The sequence below is a fragment of the Somniosus microcephalus genome, chromosome 3, assembly GCF_052327205.1.
Source record: "Somniosus microcephalus isolate GS21.2 chromosome 3, FLI_Smic_1.0, whole genome shotgun sequence".
Taxonomy (NCBI): domain Eukaryota; kingdom Metazoa; phylum Chordata; class Chondrichthyes; order Squaliformes; family Somniosidae; genus Somniosus; species Somniosus microcephalus.
In genome coordinates, this window is record NC_140989.1 from 368,169,526 (window position 1) to 368,182,213 (window position 12,688).

General features: G+C 45.9%; 1 long non-coding RNA gene across 1 annotated transcript in view; it reads left to right on the forward strand.

Moving 5' to 3' along the window:
* The window catches only part of LOC147122417 (uncharacterized), a 177,990-nt gene extending 173,329 nt beyond the window's left edge, over window positions 1–4,661 (forward strand). Inside the window, exon 3 of the long non-coding RNA XR_015077745.1 lies at window positions 4,388–4,661. This is a non-coding gene — a long non-coding RNA (uncharacterized LOC147122417). The remainder of the gene's footprint in view (window positions 1–4,387) is intronic.
* Window positions 4,662–12,688: the final 8,027 nt, after the last annotated feature.

Sequence of the window (12,688 nt, forward strand, 5' to 3'; positions counted from 1 at the left end):
CTCCTCCTCAAGCACTCTCCTCCTCAAACACTCTCCTCCTCAAACACTCTCCTCCTCAAACACTCTCCTCCTCAAACACTCTCCACCTCAAACACTCTCCTCCTCAAACATCCTCCACCTCAAACATTCTCCTCCTCAAACACTCTCCTCCTCAAACATCCTCCACCTCAAACACCTCCACCTCAAACACCCTCCCCCTCAAACATTCTCCTCAAACATCCTCCACCTCAATCTTTCACCCCCTCCACCACCGGCGCCCTGTGGCTGCAGTGTGTGTGCTATATACAGGGTGTTCGGCATCAAAAGAAAGCCAGACTTACATTTCTATAGCATCTTTCACGACCTCAGGACGTCCCAAAGCGCTTTACAGCCAATGAAGTACTTTTGAAGTGTAGTCACTGTTGTAATGTAGGAAACTTGGCAGCCAATTTGTGCACAGCAAGCTCCCACAAACAGCAATGTGATAATGACCAGATAATCTGTTTCAATTAAGTTGATTGAGCGATAAATATTGGCTCAGGACACCGGGGATAACTCCCCTGCTCTTCTTCGAAATAGTGCCATGGTGTCTTTTCATCCACCTGAGAGGGCAGACGGGGCCTCGGTTTAACGTCTCATCCAAAAGACGGCACCTCCGACAGTGCAGCACTCCCTCAGTGGGAGTGTCAGCCTAGATTGTTATGCTCAAGTCTCTGGAGTGGGATTTAGAACCCACAATCTTCTGACTCAGAGGCGAGTGTGCTATCCACTGAGCCACGGCAGAGACAGCGGAGTCACACACCATCCCAACTTGGACATATATCGGCCGTTCCTTCATTGTCGCTGGGTCAAAATCCTGGAACTCCCTCCCTAACAGCACTGTGGGAGTACCTTCACCACACGGACTGCAGCGGTTCAAGAAGGCAGCTCACCGCCACCTTCTCAAGGGGCAACTAGGGATGGGCAATAAATGCTGGCCTTGCCAGCGACGCCCACATCCTAAGAATGAATTTTTCACTTAATAACCACTGAAGAGACTCTCACTCTAGATGTTTGGGATTGATTTGAGACCAGGTTCCAGGTCCCAACCTCAATGCAACACCTGGACACAACAAAAAAGTAGCCTCCTGCCTCACACTAAATGCAATCTTTGTACATAAGAACATAAGAACATAAGAAGTAGGAGCAGGAGTAGGCCATACGGCCTCTCGGGCCTGCTCCGCCATTCAATAGGATCATGGCTGATCTGAACCTAGACTCACGTCCACTTCCCTGCCCTCTCCCCGTAACCCCTAATTCCCTTATCTGCTAGGAAACTGTCTATCTCCGTTTTAAATTTATTTAATGTTGCAGCTTCCACAGCTCTCTGAGGTAGCAAATTCCATAGATTTACTACCCTCTGAGTGAAGAAGTTTCTCCTCATCTCAGTTTTGAAACGGCAGCCCCTTATTCTAAGATTATGGCCCCTAGTTCTAGTCTCACCCATCAGTGGAAACATCCTCCCCGCATCCACCCGATCAAGCCCCCTCACAATCTTATATGTTTCGATAAGATCGCCTCTCATTCTTCTGAATTACAATGAGTAGAGGCCCAACCTACTCAACCTTTCCTCATACGTCAACCCCCTCATCTCCGGAATCAACCGAGTGAACCTTCTCTGAACCGCCTCGAGAGCAAGTATATATTTTCTTAAATATGGAAACCAAAACTGCACGCAGTATTCCAGGTGTGGCCTCACCAATACCCTGTGTAACTGCAGCAAGACTTCCCTGTTTTTATACTCCATCCCCCTCGCAATAAAAGCCAAGATTCCATTGGCCTTCCTGATCACCTGCTGCACCTGCATACTAACTTTTTGTGTTTCATGCACCAGGATCCCCAGATCCCTTTGTACTTCAGCTTCCTCATTGCAACTTGCATTGTTTTTTATATTCGTTCCTGGGATGTGGGCGTCGCTGGCGAGGCCAGCATTTATTGCCCATCCCTAGCTGCCCTTGGGAAGGTGGTGGTGAGCCGCCTTCTTGAACCGCTGCAGTCCGTGTGGTGAAGGTACTCTGTGGTGATAGTTACCCTCCGCCCCGGTAGGGGGCGACGGAGGGTAAACAGAGAAAGGAAAGGAATAAAGAAGCCTCGTGTTGATGGCTGAAGGAATACATCCCGTGTCCGTGTGTTGAGCACATTACACTCCCACAGTGCTGTTAGGGAGGGTTGGCTCCCGAGTCGGCAATGCCCCAATTTTAAAATTCTCATCTGGAGCCGTCCTTTGTTCCTTAACCTGTCCCATTACCACCTCCTCTCGCCTTGAATATCTCTTATTGTCTCTCAATGTCTCTTAATCTCTCCTGCTTTCTATCCTATCACTGACCTCCCCTTTTGTTCTTTCATCCCCTCCCCCTTTTCCCAGCCCCTAAACCTGCTTTCCATTTCCTGCTTTTTTCCAGTTCTGACGAAGGGTTTTGACCTGAAACGTTGACTCCGTTTCTCTCTCCACGGATGCTGCCTGACCCGCTGAGTATTTCCAGCGTTTTCTGTTGTTATTTAAAATTCTTAACCTCGTTTTCAAATCCTTCCGTGACCTCGCCCCTCCCCATCTCTGTAACCTCCTCCAGCCCTACAACACTCCGAGATCTCCGCGCTCCTCCAGTTCTGGCCTCTTGTCCATCCCCCACTCCCTTCGCCCCACCATTGGCCATTGGCGGCCGTGCCTTCAGCTGCCTGGGCCCTAAGCTCTGGAATTCCCTCCCTAAACCTCTCTGCCTCTCTACCTCTCTCTCCTCTTTAAAACTTACCTCTTTGACCAAGCTTTTGGTAACCTGTCCTATTATCTCCTTATTACATAGGATTACACAGGAAATACAGCACAGAAACAGGCCGTTCGGCCCAACCAGTCCATGCCGGTGTTTATGCTCCACTCGAGCCTCCTCCCATCTTTCCTCATCTAAATCTATCAGCATAACCCCCTATCCCCTTCTCCCTCAGATGCTTATCCAGCCTCCCCTTAAACGCATCTATACTATTCGCTTCAACCACTCCCTGTGGTAGCGAGTTCCACATTCTCACCACTCTCTGGGTAAAGAAGTTTCTCCTGAATTCCCCATTGGATTTCTTGGTGACTATCTTATATTGATGGCCTCTAGTTTTGCTCTTCCCCATAAGTGGAAACATTCTCTCTGTATCCACTCTATCAAAACCTTTCATAATTTTAATGACCTCTATTAGGTCACCCCTTATGTGGCTCGGTGTCAAATTTTGTTTGACAATCGCTCCTGTGAAGCACTTTGGGATGTTTTACTAAGTTAAAGGTGCTTTATAAATGCAAATTGTTCCTGATATACTGTCAGAGCTGTCAAGAATCGTTGATTCGGTGAGACCATCACTAATTATCACTCATAAAAGGTGAGAACGCCTTCATTGGCAATTAAGAAGGCAAATGGCATGTTGGCCTTTATTGCAAGGGGGTTGGAGTATAAGAGTAAGGAAGTCTTGCTACAATTGTACAGGGCCTTGGTGAGACCACACCTGGAGTACTGTGCACAGCTTTGGTCTCCTTATCTAAGGAAGGATATACTTGCCTTGGAGGCGGTGCAACGAAGGTTCACTAGATTGATTCCTGGGATGAGTGGGCTGTCCTATGATGAGAGATTGTGTAGAATGGGCCGATACTCTCTGGAGTTTAGAAGAATGAGAGGTGATCTCATTGAAACATACAAGATTCTGAAGGGGATTGACAGGGTAGATGCTGAGAGGTTGTTTCCCCTGGCTGGAGAGTCTAGAACGAGGGGGCATAGTCTCAGGATAAGGGGTCGGCCATTTAAGACCGAGAGGAGGAGGAATTTCTTCACTCAGAGTGTTGTGAATCTTTGGAATTCTCTACCCCAGAGGGCTGTGGAGGCTCAGTCATTGAGTATATTCAAGGCAGAGATCGATAGATTTTTGAACTCTAAGGGAATCAATGGCTATGGGGATAGTGCAGGAAAGTGGAGATGAGGTAGAAGATTAGCCATGATCTTATTGGATGGCTGAGCAGACTCGAGGGGCCGAATGGCTGACTCCTGCTCCTATTTCTTATGTTCTTATTTGTCCGAATGGGGTTGCCTCTTTAAATTTACAATCTCCCTGGCCCTCTGCAATCTGTGTTTCTGCCAGTCATCACACACCTTCTTAGGCTTCGAATAAGGATCACACTGGGTAATGTCTCTCATGGCCTCACAACGTCCCAAAGCGCTTTACAGTCAATGAAGTACTTCTTCGAACAGTAGTCACTGTCATAATGTAGGAAACGTGGCAGCCAAGTTCATGCACAGCAAGCTCCCACACACAGATGCGGCCGGACCTGCTGTGATTTCCAGCAAAATTTTTTAATTTTTTTTATTTATTGTTTTTTGTCTGTTTTTTGTTTTTCATACAGACCCCAGCATCTGCAACATTCGACCCCTTGTGAACTCACCTCATTGTTGTTTGATGTAATGTTTTCCTGACTGACCTGTTTGGACACCATTCACACCTTTGATTGCTGTGATTATCTCTCTGCCGAGGTGTGATAAATGGCAGTTAGAAAGGTTACCTGTAAACATCTGACATGATTCTCTGACTATATATGCTGTGCCTATATGCATCTCTTCACTTCACCTGAAGAAGGAGCAGCGCTCCGAAAGCTTGTGATTTCAAATAAAGCTGTTGGACTATAACCTGGTGTTGTGTGACTTCTTACATTTGTCCACCCCAGTCTAACACCGGCATCTCCACATCATCCCACAAACAGCAATGTGATAATGACCAGATAATCTGTTTTAGTGATGTTGATTGAGGGATAAATATTGGCCAGAACACTGGGGATAACTCCCTTGCTCTTCTTTGAAATAGTGCCGTGAAATCTTTTACGTCCCCCTGAGAGAGCAGACGCGTCGCTACTGGCAGCACTCCCCCTCCCTCTTGGGGCGCTACCAGTAGCGGAACTGAATGCCTTCCTCCCCTTATTAAATGGGAGGGGGCCGAGCGCAGCGCGACCCGGGGCCCAGCTGGGCCACCGGGGATCGGGGTCTCGGCAAAAGAGCCCGGCACTCAAGGGAAATGCCGGGCTGACGGAGTGCAGTCGGCACTCTGCGGCGGGTGGGGGGGCTCCACAGGAGGACGGGGACAGCAAAGGGGGCCAGGTGCTGGCAGGCGGCCAGCAACAAAATGTAAGTCGGGGGGCGCTGCGCACGGTGATGACGTCATCGCCAAAGGCGCAGCGCCACGGGGCGCTACCGGTTGCCGCCGCCGCTAACCTCCCGCTGAATTACACGGGAGGCGGTAGTGGCACCGCACCCGGGCGCTAGTTGCTATGCTCCTGTTAGCGCCCTCTTAGCTAACTGGAGCCGCAAAAAAAAACGAAATTTGCCCCCTATCATTCTAAGGAAGGCCATTTCTTTCCTAACCAAGTGATTGGGCAAGAACATGGCAACTGGAATATAATGTGGAGAAATGTGAAGTTACCCACTTTGGTAGGAAAAATAGAAAAGCAAGAGTATTTTTTAAATGGTGAGAGATTGGGAAATGTTGGTGTTCAGAGGGACCTGGGTGTCCTTGTACACAAATCACTGAAAGTTAACAGGCAGGTACAGCAAGCAATTAGGAAAGCAAATGGTATGTTGGCCTTTATTACAAGAGGATTTGAGTATAAGAGTAAAGACGTCTTACTGCAATTATATAGGGTCCTGGTGAGACCACACCTGGAGTATTGTGGACAGTTTTAGTCTTCTTACCTAAGGAACGCCCTCGTCACATCGTCCGCATGCCCGATACGAGACTCCCAAAACAAGAGCTCTACTCGGAGCTCCGACACGACAAGAGAGCCCCAGGTGGGCAGAAGAAACGCTTCAAGGACACCCTCAAAGCCTCCTTGAAAAAGTGTAACATCCCCACCGACACCTGGGAATCCCTGGCCCAAGACCGCACAAAGTGGAGGAGAAGCATCCGGGAAGGCGCCAAACACCTTGAGTCTCTTCGCCGGGAGCAAGCGGAAGCCAAGCGCAGGCAGCGCAAGGAGCCCACGTCAACCCAAGCACCCCACCCACCCGCCCCTTCAACCACCGTCTGCCCCACCTGTGACAGAGACTGTAGGTCCCACATTGGACTCATCAGTCACCTGCGAACTCATTTTTAATGTGGCAGCAAGTCATCCTCGGTTCCGAGGGACTGCCTAAGAAGAAGACCTCAGGAAAGATATACTTGACATAGAGGGGGTATAACGAAGGTTTACCAGACTGATTCCTGGGATTGGGGGGATTGTCCTATGAGGAGAGATTGAGTAGACTGGGCCTATATTCTCTCGAGTTCAGAAGAATGAGAGGTGATCTCATTGAAACATACAAAACTCTTACAGGGCTTGACAGGGTAGATGCAGGGAGGATGTTTCCCCTGGCTGGGGAGTCTAGAACCAGGGGTCACAGTCTCAGAATAAGGGGTCGGCCATTTAGGACTGAGATGAGGAGGAATTTCTTCACTCAGAGGGTGGTGAATCTTTGGAATTCTCTGCCCCAGAGGGCTGTGGAGGCTCAGTCATTGGGTATATTCAAGACAGAGATCGATAGATTTTTGAATATTAAGGGAATCAATGGATATGGGGATAGTGCAGGAAAGTGGAGCTGAGGTAGAAGATCAGCCATGATCTTATTGAATGGCGGAGCAGGCTTGAGGGGCCGAATGGCCGACTCCTGCTCCTTCCTTCCCTTCTTTCTTCCTAACTTCCTCACGTCCTTTCTTTCAATTCAATTCAATTCAAATGCTTTATTGGCATGAAAGTTTACAGAGAACCATATTGCCAAAGCTTACATTGCAAAAAGGTACAGTTTTCTAACATTCTGTAGGTGTCAATCGATTTGACATTTGTTGGGTACATACAATATTACTTTTAAACAATATTAATTTTAAACAGTCTTTGTACTTCATTTGGTACGTTCAATATTAATTTTAAACAGTCTTAATTTTAAACAGTCCTCAGGTTGTGACATGTTGTTACATATTTGGCCCCAAGGTATGGTCTGTCTCCTTCTCCTAGGACTAATCTCAATTTTGACAGATCATCCAATTCCTTGAAATCTGGGGTTGTTTGGCTTAGCTTGTTGAATAATATGTTTCTTGATGTGTTGAATTTTTCGCATTTTAGGAGGAAATGCATTTCTGTTTCAACCTCGCCAGCCAGACATTGATCGCATATTCTATTCTCTCTAGGCTGCCAGGATTTCTTGTATCTGCCTTTTTCAATTTCCAGTTGGTGGTCGCTTAGTCTGTACCTGGTGAGGGTCTGTCTCTGTTTTGTGTCTCTGATGGTCGTGAGGTAGTCTGCCAGTTTATATTCTCTTTTTAGGGCCCGGTAACATTCTAATCTGCTTTGGCTTTCGGTTATTTTGTTCCAATGTTCCAGGTAGGTTTCTTTGCATTTTTTAATGATTTGGTTCACTCGGATTGGTGTTTGGACGGCTGTGTTGGTCTGGGGCTGGTCAGGGTCCGGCTGAGTACTTAGTTTCAGTAGCAGCTGACTCAGGGGACTCTTTTCTGGGTTTAGCTCTTGGGTCTGAAAGGCTTTGAAATGAAGGGTGTCTGGGGAGCTAGATTTGAGGTGATTTAGGAAGTTTAGTGCTCGTTTTTGGATGTTTATTATCAGTGGGTATCTGCCTAGTTCGGCTCTGCATGCATTTGTTGGCGTTTTTCTTTGGGTGCGAAGGATGCTTCGGCAGAATTCTGCATGTAGGGCTTCTATTGTGTGTTTTTCCCATTTAGTGTAGCTTTGGTGATTTAGCGGGCCCCATACTTCACTACCGTACAGTGCAATGGGCAGGATTATGCTGTCAAATATTTTGAGCCAGATTTTGATTGGGATTTGGATGTTGTAGAATTTTCTTTTTATTGCATATAGGGCTCTTCGGGCTTTTTCTTTTAGTGCATTCACTGCTATGCTGAAGCTCCCTGATGCTGTAATAGTTAGACCAAGGTAGGTGTAGCTCATAGTGTGTCCTATAGTGGTATCACTGAGGGTAAACTGGTATTTGTTTTCCTGACATCTGGGCCTTTTTTGAAAAATCATGATGTTGGTTTTCTTTAGATTTACTGTTAGAGCCCAATTTTGGCAGTATTTGTCGAGTAGGTCTAGTTGTTGCTGTAATCCCTGTTCTGTGGGAGACAGCAGAACCAGGTCGTCCGCATAGAACAGGGATTTCACTTCTCCATCCAGGAGACGGAGACCTGGTGACTCGCTTTGCTCCAGCATGTCTGCCAATTCATTTATGTATATGTTGAACAGGGTCGGGCTCAAATTGCAGCCCTGCCGGACGCCTTTTCTCTGGGTGAAGAAATCGGTGCGTTTGTCTCCAATTTTGACCCCGCATTTGTTTTTCAGATACATTGATTTAATAAGGTCATAGACTTTGCCCCCTATTCCACACTGAAGAAGTTTATAATAGAGCCCTTCGTGCCATATAGAGTCAAAGGCTTTCTTGAAGTCGATGAAACAGGCGAATATTTTCCCATTTTTTGTTTGGTGTATATGTTTTCCAATGAGGGTGTGAAGGGTATAGATATGGTCGGCTGTGCGGTGTTTTGGAAGAAAGCCTATTTGGTTTTTTCTGAGGATATTATGTTTGTTAAGAAAATCAAGTAATCTACTATTTAGAATACTGCAGAATAACTTCCCTAGACAACTGTTGACACAGATGCCGCGGTAGTTATTTGGGTCTGATTTGTTTCCACTTTTATATATGGGGGAGATTAGTCCTTGGCACCAGATATCGGGAAAACAGCCTGAGCGTAATATGATGTTGAATAGTTTGAGTATCGCACCCTGCATCTCCATATTGCTGAACTTGAGCATTTCATTTTTGATGTTGTCTGGGCCACAGGCTTTCTTTAGGTGGAGAGATTTTGTTTTTGTGGCCAGTTCTTTCCATGTGATTGGGGAGTCTAGAGGGTTTTGGTTGTCTTTAATTGTTGCTTCTAATGTGTGGAGTTTTTCTGTGACCTGATGTTGACTTGGGTTTGTTTCGTTTATTGGGATGTCTTTGTAGAGGTTTTCAAAATGTGTTCTCCAGATGTCGCCATCTTGGATTGGTAATGCTTGCAATTGTGTTGTACTCAGGTTATTCCACATTTCCCAGAATTGTTTTGGATTGGTGGAGTTTTCAATTTCTTCGAGTATTTTGTGGGTATAGTTTTGTGTTTTGTTCCTAATGGTGTGTTTATATCTTTTGAGGGTTTCATTGTATCTAGTACGTAGGTCCGGATTGTTTGGTTGGCGATGCTTTTGGTTTGATATTTTTCTCAGGTCTTTTCTGGCATTTTTGCATTCATGGTCAAACCATTTCTTATTTTTATTTTGTCTTTTGTGACGCTTCCTCTTCTGTTTCACAAGGTCGGCTTTTACAGCTGCCTCATGGAAGATCATATTTATATCCTCTATGGCCATGTTTACACCATCTCTGGTGATCTCGTATGGGTTTTCTTTAAATTTTGATATTTTACTTGTGAGATCAGGTGACTTTAGTGCTGTGATGAATTTTTCTCCACTGTCTGGGGCCCATCTGTATGTCTGGTTTATTTTATGGAGCTTACTGGGTTCCTTTTTTGTGTCTGTATTTTGGGCAGAAAGTTTAAGGTACATATTTATTTGGTTATGGTCTGAGAGGGGGGATTGCTGCCTGACAGTGAATGAGTTGATATCGCAGGGGTCCAGGTCAGTGATTGTATAGTCCACCACACTAGACCCAAGAGTTGAGGAGTATGTGAGTCTCCCTAGGGAGTCCCCTCTGAACCTACCGTTAACTATGTACAGGCCTAAGGCTCGGCAGAGTTGCACTACCTCCCTACCGCTTTTATTTATTTCATGATCAAGGTTGTTCCGATTTGCGATGGCTGGTGTGACATCTAAAGGGGTCTGGCCAAACACATGGTTGTTTCCCTGTGGGTCTATGAAGTCAGGTTCACAACCGGTCCTTGCATTTAGGTCCCCACATATTATCACCTTTCCTTGGGCCTGGAAATGGCTGATTTCCATGTGGAGAGTATCAAATAACTCCTCTTCGAAATATGGCGATTCTATTGGAGGTATGTAGATCGCACATAAGTAAACATCTTTTTTTGCTATTCCTATATTTTTATCTAATTTTAGCCATACGTGTGATTTTCCCTGTTTTACCGGTGAGATGTGTTTGTCCAGTTCTCCCTTATACCACACCAATATTCCCCCGGAGGTTCTGCCCTTGCGTGTTTTAGTGTTCTTTACTGAGGGCACAATGATTTCATGGTACATTGGAGGACAGTGGGTCGGCACGTCCTTTTGGCACCATGTTTCTGTTAACACAATTATATCAATGTCTTTTATAGCTTTTAGGAATTCAGGGTCTGTACTCTTCATCCCAAAAGTTGAGGAGCGGAGGCCCTGGATATTCCAGCAGCTTATGTGGAAAGAACGCATTTATATAGTTCAATAAAACGAAATAAAATGGACCTATTTTGTGGGATGAGTGTGGAAACACTATTTTCTATAATGCTAAATGATGATTTAGTATAAATTTCATGAGGCATGCACATATATCTATCTAATAATAGTAATAATACTGGTAAGATAACAATAATGATAATGATAAATAACAATATTAATAATTTCTCCGGCTTTCTATCAGGCTGTTCAGCATCGTCATGATCTTTCTCAGTTCTTGGTCTACAGTCTGTGGTCTAGAGGGGGGTCTTGGGTCAGGTATAAAAGCACGGTTCTGTTGTTGGTTTTGTAAAGAGGGGTGGGGGACATTGGTGGTCCTGTTTGGGCTCCCAATGGTAGAGGGGGTGGGAGGGCTGCGTCTTTTGGCAGTGTTTATGAGGTTTCTTGCGAAGACCCACATCCGCTGTTTGAGTAGATGTATTTCGTCATAGAGGTCCCTTGTGTTGATGTTTGGATGATGGGCCAGGGAGACGTTGGGGAGGACAGAACATCTCGTGTCGATCTCCCTGTTGGTGTTGTGGATTATATAGGCTGGGGTGTCCTTTCTGGGCAGTAGTGTGGAGATCACGATCCGCGCCTCGGGGAATTCCCTGCTGGCCTTTTCCGCCATCCTGCTCACCGCCCTAGCAGTGCCTTCCTGTAGGGTGCGTAGGTCGTTCGTGCCTGTGTGGATCATAATCCATTTGGGGCTTCCAAGGGATTCTTTGTTCAGGATCTTCATTGCTTGGTCTGTGTTGCTGCACCATTTTTTCAGGACTTGATGGTCTGGGAACAGCCTCTGGGGGTCCAGAAACTTTCCGTTGGAGTCGGTCAGCAGGACCGCCTGAGGGGCTGGTTTTTCAGACTGGGTAACAGTAGTCTGGGTAGGACTCGCCTGGTGGCTGGTTGTTGGCTGGGTTTCTGGGATATGTTGTGTGGCAGGAGCGGGGTTTGGGGCTTTCGGTGTGTCATCGTTTGGGGGGGTATCTGTCGGTTTTTGTGTTCCTGTGTGTGAGGACTGGGTAGCAGTAGTCTGGGCATGACTCGACTGAGGGCTGGTTGGAGCGGGGTTTGTGGCTTTCGGTGTGTCTTCGTGTGGGGTGGCATCCGGCGGGTTCTGTGTCCTTGTGTGTGTTTTTGTGTCCTCAGGTTTTTGGACCTTAAGAGGTTTGTGTTGCCTGCTGAGCCTTTCTACGGTCTCCTTCGTTTTGTTTTGTTGAGTACGGAGTTCTTTGATCTCATTTCTTTGCTCCTCTATGGTCTTTCTCAGTTTGTGGATGGTGGACTCGTGTTCCGTTTTTAGCTGTTTGAATTCCTCCTTCAAATTCTTGGCCAGTGTTTCTCTGTATTCGTTGAAATCAAGTTCTAGTTTGGCCAGATTCTCTTTCATCATTTTGTTTTCGTTGAGAGGTGTGGGGGGGGGGTGGAGATGGACAGGGAGGTGTTTTCCTCTGCTGGTCTCTCTTCTTCTTCCTCCACTTGGCTCTCATCATCCTCTGTTCGACTCTCTTTTGCTTCCTGTCCATTGGTCCTCTTTGTGTCTGCCTTAGTTTTCAACTGGGGGAATTCCTTTTCGAAGGAGTCCAGATTTTCCACATTCCCCTGTATCATGATCTTTCTATTTTTGTTGTAGTAGCTTATGGTTAGCAGGGGGTCATCTTTATCTAGGTTTCCATCTTTACATATTTTCAGTCTGCCTCCACTGCCAATACCTTCACTGGAGACGTATGCGTAGTGTTTTTGTAAAGTCTCCTTCCAGGAGGCGACGTATTCGGTGTAGAATATGAGGTTGTTCTTCAGCTTAGTCCCTTTGTGTGTGGTATAGTCAACGTAGAGGATCTCTGGGTTATTTTTTAGTGTTGTGTACTTGTATTTTTCCTTTGCTTTATTTTTTGTGCATTGCTCAGGATATATCATTTCCCTGCTCATTGTAGTCGTTTGTTTTTTGTCTCAGATAGATAACTTTTTTTTTCTCTTTTTTGTGTCGTGTTCCACCTTAGCCCACTTTTAGGTCCAAAATTGGGAGTTTTTCAGGGGTTCATCTTTGATATAGCTGCTCTTAAAGGTTTATCTTTCTCTTTCTCTCACAGGCTCTTGGTTCGGGTAGTTTATTGTTTCTCTCGGGTTTCTATTCCTTTTCCTCGCGGGTTTGTTGTTCTTTTTTCAGGTTTTTTTCAAACTAAATTTAAATAAAATTAAACTTTTCCGAACTAACTTTAACTAAAATGAAACTTAGGTAGAATTAGGTAAAACTTATTT